Source organism: Eulemur rufifrons, chromosome 7, assembly GCF_041146395.1.
Source record: "Eulemur rufifrons isolate Redbay chromosome 7, OSU_ERuf_1, whole genome shotgun sequence".
Lineage (NCBI taxonomy): Eukaryota > Metazoa > Chordata > Mammalia > Primates > Lemuridae > Eulemur > Eulemur rufifrons.
The window spans coordinates 161,599,624-161,607,568 of NC_090989.1; the positions used below are offsets into that span (position 1 = coordinate 161,599,624).

The 7,945-nt window shown below is 52.4% G+C and overlaps 1 non-coding gene across 1 annotated transcript; it reads right to left on the minus strand.

Moving 5' to 3' along the window:
• Positions 1–2,270: 2,270 nt before the first annotated feature.
• On the minus strand, positions 2,271–2,393 carry LOC138389021 (U4atac minor spliceosomal RNA). The gene has a single exon (XR_011234465.1). It is a non-coding gene; the product is annotated as a U4atac minor spliceosomal RNA (small nuclear RNA).
• Positions 2,394–7,945: the final 5,552 nt, after the last annotated feature.

Genomic DNA, 7,945 nt, shown 5'->3' on the forward strand with positions numbered 1-7,945 from the left:
TTTCCAGACGTGTCCTCCCTTCTCAGGTGGACAACACATGGCCAAGCCAGGCCCGTAACCAGCGTCTGTTGCTGCTGCCAGCGCTGCTGCTGCTCTGTGTATTACTGTCTGTGCGATGAAGGCCTGGGCGGGTGGGACGGCCACAGCCCCTCCCTGGCCAGGCCTGAGCCTCGTTCATCTGAGAGCTCTCTGAGTTGAACCCGGAGGGGTCAGGCCCAGACTCTTCAGGCCCCTTCTCAGACACACCCTCCCTGTCCTTGAATTCTTCCGTTTATCAGGCCTAGGGGAGAGCAGAGGTTCTTCTTGTTTTTTTTTCTTTTTTCTTTTTAAGGGGATAGAGGTTTCTAGGAAAGGCAAAATTACAAAGACAAAAAGCAGATCATTTTTTTTGCCTGGGGCTAGGACTGACTGCAGATGAGTAAATGGCATGATCGAAGTGTTTGAAAGCTGATTTGTGGTAGTGGTTGCACTACTGTGTAAATTTACTAAAACGCATCGAAGAATATACTTACTATGGGTGAATTGTATGGCTTGCAAATTATTCCTTGATAAAGCTATTTAAGATGTACATATGCAATCATGCACTGCATTACAACATTTCGGTCTACACAGGTGGTCCCATAAGATTATAATACCTGTATTTCTATTGTACCTTTTCCATGTTTAGATATTTTTAGATACTCAATTCTTACCATTGTGTTACAGTTGCCTACAGTATTCAGCACAGTAACCTGCTGTACAGGTTTGCAGCCTAGGAGCCATAGGCTGTACCATGTAGCCTACGTGTGTAGGAGACTAGACCGTCTAGGTTTGTATAGGCACATTCTGTGATGTTCACACAATGATGAAATCACCTAATGACACATTTCTCAGAACATATCCCTGTCGTTAAGTGGCACATGATTATATATATATAATGAATTATCTTAAAACCACAATTGGTGAGGGCTTACCATCTTCTAGGTATTTTATAGGACATCTTGGTTAATGACCCTGAACTTGAAAAAAAGAGGAGGGGAAGCTGCATTGGAAGCCGTGGACTTTGTGTGACCTAGGGTAGATCCATATCCTCTTGGGCCTCAGTTTCCCCATCCATGATATCCTGATGCTCTTAGAGGAGGGGAGGGATGCCAGGGTGATAGAGCCTCTGCTGGGATTCCTGCACCAGCTCCAAAGGTGCCGTGGACTCTTGGATCATACCAGGCGCCACTGCGAGCTTTGTCTTCGCAACAGGAGCACTTCTGCCTTCCTGTCTTTGTACAGAGAATTTCCTCCCTCCAGCCCCATGGTGCAAACACATGGCCAGGAACAATTGGAAACTTTGGATTGGACTGGTCTCATTTCCCTCCAATCCTGGCCCTTTCCTTTGACCCAGACCAGAGAAGTAGCCAAGACACCACCCTGGAGAAAACCTTCTCATAGATTGACTGGATGGAATACCTACTGGGCATTTATATGCTTCGCACGCTTTACTGCCTCTCCTGGCAGCCTTGGCAAATGGCCTCAGCCCATTTTACAGAGGAGGAAACAGAGGCTTATACAGAGAGAGAGACATTTGTGCAAGAGAAACATTTGTTCAAAGCAACATAGCTGGTAAGTACTGAGCTTCCCGGTCTCCCCGCTGGAATCCACTGCCTGGGAAGAGGCCAGGCTCCTTGCTCAGGCAGAAGCTGGGCAAATTGGGATTGTTGACTTGCTTGGGAATCACCTGCCTTCCTCTCCTGCCTCTTTCATTTTTGTCAGAGCAGCTGAAATGCCATCTCCTCCAGGAAGACTTCCCTCAAACCTCCACCCACTCACCCAGCAAGTTCACCCCTCCTCTGGGTGCCAGAAGTAGAAACATAGTTTCCAGGAACTGTGAGTAGCTCAGGAGCATGGAAGCAATGAGGCCTTGGGAGTCAGAAGAAAACTTGGTGTTATGGTCCGAATTTCAACAAATTCACATGTTGAAATCCTAACCTCCAAATTGATGATGTTAGGAGGTGGGGCCTTTAGGAAGCGATTAGTTCACGAGAGTGGAGCCCTCAGGGATGGGACTAGTGCCCTTATAAAAGAGGCCCAAGAGAGCTAGCTAGCCCCACCCACCTGTGAGGACACAGAAGATACTGTCTTTGAGGAAGTGAGCTTCACCAGACAGAATCTGCCAGTGCCTCGATCTTGGACTTCCAGCTTCCAGAACTGTGAAAAATAAATTTCTCTTGTTTGTAAGCCTCCCAGTCTACAGTAGTTTGTTTATTTATTTATTTATCATGAAAAATAAGTTTTTTCTTTTTTCCAAAAATTGCACCAAAGTAAAGTGAAGCTCTAGTTGATGCGGGCATGTTGGGTAGGCGTTGGCAGCACTGCCCTTACCCACTCATTGGACAGTAGCGCAACCCCAAGAAAAGGATGGTTGGTACCTTGTTAAAGAAGCCCCAGCAGACTAAGACACCTGGCCTCTCCCTCAAGGGCAGTGGGGAGCCACAGCAGGGTTTTGAGCAGGGTAGGACAACAGATGTGATTTAAAAGAAGGTGACTCCAGCTCCTGGGTGGGGGATGGTCACATCCGAGTGGGGCTGGGTGGAGGCTGCAGCCCACGCTCCTCCCTGTGGCACCCCGAGCTGGAAGGCCTGGCACCAACCCACCTTTCACCTTCTCTCTGCCCCTCCTTCCTCCCACTGTTCCTGTCCCCTGCTCCACTCCCTGGGGCCCAGATGAGCCTGCCTATCTGATAAGCCCCAGGGAGTGCCTACTTCATGGCCTGCCGCTCCTCCCAAAGAGTTTTTAACCGGTTTCATCTGGAGGTGGTGCTGAAGGGCTGAATGGTGGCCTTGCGGGACAGCATGACCGTGGGGCAGTGTGAGAAGAGGAGGGGCCCTGAGCCCCCAGGGGGGCTGGGAGCAGGCCAGAGGGTGTCTGGGAAGCCCAGGGAGAGTCCTGAAACAGCTACTCCTGGCTGACTCAGACCCTCCTGCCCTTCTTATCAGGCCCGAGGGGCGATAACTGGGCAGTTCCTGGACTGTGGGTTCTAGGCCTTTGTCTGGGGCCGCCAGGAAGTGACTTGTGGGTTTTGTCATGGCTTAAGGAATGGGCTGATTCACCGGGGCGGGGGGCTGGGCGTGCGTGGGGAAGCCTGCATGCACCGGGCCCTGCGCGCCACCCAGCACCGACAGGCCAGCGGAGGGGGCGCGCCGGTGGGAGTGTGTCCAGCCTCCCACCCACCTCCCGACAGCCGGCCACAGGGGGAGGATTTCTCACCCTGCTAGATTAAGACAGGAGGGGTGGCCCAGGGCGTCTCCTCTTTATTTACTTTTCAAGCAGAAAATATTTCCAGAATATTCTTATTATTCCCCAAATGTATTAACTGTTTGCTGAGTGGCAGACACTTGAATGAGTGCTTTGCCTGTACTATTTCCTTTAACCTTCAACCTGGGGGTTGGTGCTATCACTGTCCACATTTTGCAGACGAGGAAACTGAAGCTCAGAGGGAGGAGGTAAATTGCTCCAGTTCACTCAGCTAGGAAGCAGCAGCCCTGAATTCAAGCCCAGTCCAAAATCCGTAAATCACTCCCTTGAAAAAACAAGAGACAGTAGGGCAGGGCGGGGCGTGGGCTTCAGGAGTTTGGCGAGTCCCTGGGGAGCCCCCCCCACCCCCAGTAGCTCACACAGGGTCCTCAAAGGACACCAAACCAAGCACGGCCCAGGGGGTTCTACCAGGACGGAAATGGTTCCCGCTGTAGGATGAGAGCCTGGGTCAGGTGTTCACAGGCCAGACATTAAGCGAGTAACCTGCGTTCATAACCGGAGCAGGCAGGCAGGCTCCTCTCCCGGGCTCTTGAAGGGAGAGGAGGGCGTGGTTCTTCAGAGATGAGATAAAAGAACAGGAAATTCCCAGCCCTGTGGGAGAGACCCTGTTAGTCAAGACAGAAAAGCAATTCCAAAAAAGGGAAGGTTCTGACTCACGTCACTGAACCATCTGTTGTCAGGACTCTGCTCCCTCAGCACTTGCCAGGCCGGTCGGGTGATTCTCTTTACCTGGCTCATGATGTGAGCTGGATTCCCCTAGCTCCTGTCCTAGCGGAAACAGATCCTCTGGCAGAAAAGTCTCAGGGGAGATTCTGATTGGCTTATTTTGAGTCACATGCCATCCCTGAACCTATGGCTGTGGTGTGGTGTGGGGAGGGGGCTTGCTGATTGGCCAAGCCAGCATCGCATGCCCTTCTGCTGACCGGGTCTTGTTGCAGGGCAGGGACAGTACCCGACCCTCAAACAGCAGGTAGACGGTAGGAGAGGAAGAGGTGGCAACAGGAAAAACCCTGGAGGCGCAGCCACCCAGGGGCTAGCTCCTCACTGTCCAGCCTTCCCACACCCAAACTCTGCCAGGCCACCCCAGTCAGGCCAAGGATGCTGGAGGGTTAGTTAGCACCAGGAAAGGGTCACTCGGCATCTTAGTTTGGGTCACGGATTTTTAACGTCAACACTGCTGATATTTTGGGCCGGAAAATTCTTTGCCGTAAGGGGCTGTCCTGTGCCCTGTAGGATATCTAGCAGCATCGCTGGCCTCCTCCCATAGAAGGCAGTGGCATCTTTCCTTGTGACAATCAAAAACGTCTCCAGGGACCACTTACTCAAGGCTTCTTGGGCTTGTGGATTCCCTGTGGGGTGGGGCGGGGGAGGGGGGAGGATGTCTCCAGACCTTGCCAAATGTCGCTGGCAGGGGCGCCAGGAGGGAAGCCAAATCACCCCTGGTTGAGAAGTACTGGTTTAAGTTATCCCAGAAGCGGATGTTGAGACGAGGCTCTCAGGAGGCGTGAGCAGGGGAGTGGGGAAGGGAGGCAGGGAGGGAAGGCAGCTGATAGGAGCCGTTATCCTTGTTGGCAGCTGGGGCTGGATCCTGGGAAACTGTATGGAACGTGCATCCCAGAACCAACCGGACTGGCAGCAGGGGAGCACCCCTACCTTGAGGGCCGCTGGGACGGACAGGCATCCGCTCCCGGCTGGGCAGAGCGGGCCCTGGCAACTCAGAGGGAGCAGGTGCTGCCGGCTGAAATCAGAGCAGAGGGCACGGGAGTGGGGAGGGCCCGGGGCAGACGCGGAGCACGCTCATTACCCCAGCAGAGCTTCCTGCCCCTTCTTCCTTGTTCTCCCCTTCCGGCTGATATAACCACGCCAGGATCTGCCTCTGAGGAGGGCCTGTGGGCCCACCATCCCCTCAGACCCCTTCCAGGAGCTTCCTTACTCCAAGTCTCCACATTTGGCAGCATCTTTCCCATCACTCCAGCCCCACTGACCCAGGTTAGAATCCTGACCCCACCATGTCCAAGCTGTGTGACCTTACACAGATTTCTTAACCTCTCAGGGCTTGGATTTCTCCTGTATAAAACAGGGCTAATGACACCTGAAATGCGCTTTAGGGGGTGCGATGGTTTGAATGATGGTGTTCCCTCCAAAATTCATGTTGAAACTGAATCCCAATGCAACAGCATTAAGAGGCGGGGCCTTTAGGGGGTGATTAGGCCACGAGGGCTCTGGGTTGGTGCCTCATAAAAGGGCTGGAGGGAACCAGCCAGGCCCTGCGCCCTTCCACCTTCTGCCGGGAGAGCACACAGCAACCACGCATCATCTTGGAAGCAGAGAGCAGCCCTCACTGGACACGAAACCTGCCGGGGCCTTAATCTTGGACTTCCCAGCCTCTAGAATTGTGAGAAAATAAATGTCTGTTTTTTATAAATCACCCAATCTAAGGAATTTTGTTATAGCCGCAGAATGGACTAACACAGGGGGTTATGGGGCCCAGAAGAAATCATGCGGTGGACACACAGTATGTGTCAGCGGCAATACAGCTAACTAGCTCCACTTCCCTCTTCCTATTGGTGACCATGGAAGTCCAGGGACAAGCCTTCTCCCTAGGTTCTCATACCACAGGGCAGATGTCCCCTCTGCAGGGGGCAGCGGCCATACAGAGGAAACGGAGTCGGTAGACACGGGAGCGCTGGACAGGGAATCCAGAGGCCTGGGTGTTGCCATGGCTGGTCGCAGTGACCAAGGCAGCTGTGCCCCAGCCAGAGCGTGTCACCCCCACCCACCCACACGTTCTTCAGCACAGCCCTTGGAGAGCCGGTGCTGCAGCCTGAGGACACCTGGTTAGGTCTCACTCTACCACCTACACTGTGTGACCTGGGGCAAGCCCTCCACCTCTCTGGGCTTTTCCCCTTTCTGAAAATTGGAGACAACTGGGAGGTTTTTGCCAGAGCTGTACAGATGATCACAAAATCTGACATATATTAAGAACCCGACAATATGAGGCAGCTCCTACTCTCATCCCTATTTTACAGAGGCTCAGAGAAGATAAACTATCCAAGGTCTGAAAAGGAATCCCCACCTTCTCCCGGGCTCCTGCCAGGCACCAGAGAGTTGACTCTCGGCCCGCCGCGGGCCAGCACTGTGCCTGCCCAGATCACCAGCGCCCATTCGCAGGAGCAGCTGCCGGGCCCTGTGCTGAGCACGGCACTCGCAGGCCTTGCCCCAGAAATGCTGTGAAGTCAGTACTATTAACACCCCCATTGTAGAGAAGAGGAAACTGAGGCTTGGCCAGGTGAGCCAACGCCACATGCTAATAAATGACTCATCTAGGACTTGAGCCCAGAGCACATGAGTAATCAGGCGGCATGAATTGACAAGTCCTGGGTCCAGCCGCAAGCAGAGCCCAGCTGAGGAGTTGCTGGTGGCCTTGGCATGGAAAAGCCACCTTCTCTGTCAGGGCAGAGGCTTGGTGGCTGTCCCTGCCCACAGAGTACGCAGCAGCCAGGCTGGATGGCTGCCTTTGGGAGGCTGCAGGCATTGTGTTTCCCTGACTTACAGCCTGGCCAGCTCAGGAGAGGGGCCAGGGCCAAGGTCTGGGTGGCAAGGCCAGCTGGGACGTACAGGAGGGCAAAGCAGGTCATGGGTGAGGGTGCCACCTCCTTGTGAAATCTCCCTTCTCTTAGGCAGGCAGTTGCACTACTGGATCCTGGCTGAAGCCCTGGAGGATGTTTCACTGGTGTAAGTCACCACTGTCATGAAGCTCTACTGGATTTCTCTGCTGGTTGAACCCCTCCTCCATTCTGCCCCTACTAGCCCTTGAGTACCCAGCTTGCACTGAAAGCCTCTGTGACCAGTACGTGGGTTTCTAAGTTACTACTATGGTGGAGTAGGGTTCTGCACAACTAAAGTGATCTGGGGGGCCTGGGGCTCTTTTACTGGAATTCCCTACGGCCCTCTGCACAGGGCTCACTCAGCACATAGTACATGTTCAATAAACATGGACAGACTGACAAATCACCCCACCAGGTGTTGTGTTTTTTTGTTTTTCTTTTTCTTTTTTGAGACAGAGTCTTGCTCTGTTTCCCAGGCGAGGGTGCCAGGGCATCAGCCTAGCTCACAGCAACCTCAAACTCCTTGGCTCAAGCGATCCTCCTGTCAGCCTCTCAAGTAGCTGAGACTGCAGGCTTGTACCACCACACCTGGCTAGTATTTTTTCTATTTTTAGTCACCCGGCTAATATTTTTTCTATTTTTTAGTAGAGATGGGGATCTCACTCTTGCTCAGGCTGGTCTCGAACTCCTGAGCTCAAATGATCCTTCCACCTCAGCCTCCCAGAGTGCTAGGATTACAGGTGTGAGCCATTTTTCCTGGCCTTGTCATGTTTCATTGACTCTAAGATGTTACTGATCGTAACAACACACCATTATTTTATATGCCACTAAGAAAGAAGAACACTGACAGAAAGCTCCTATTGCTTAAGATATTTATTTTTTCTTCATTGAAAAAGTTTTTCTTTTTATCATCTATGTGTACATAAAAAGAAAGACATGGTGAAATAAGTGAATCAGGACTTTTTTTTTGGCAATAATTTCATCCTGACTGCCACGTGGCCAACAATTATGAGACTTATTGACCCAACTGCAGAGGTGTAATCGGTGGCAAA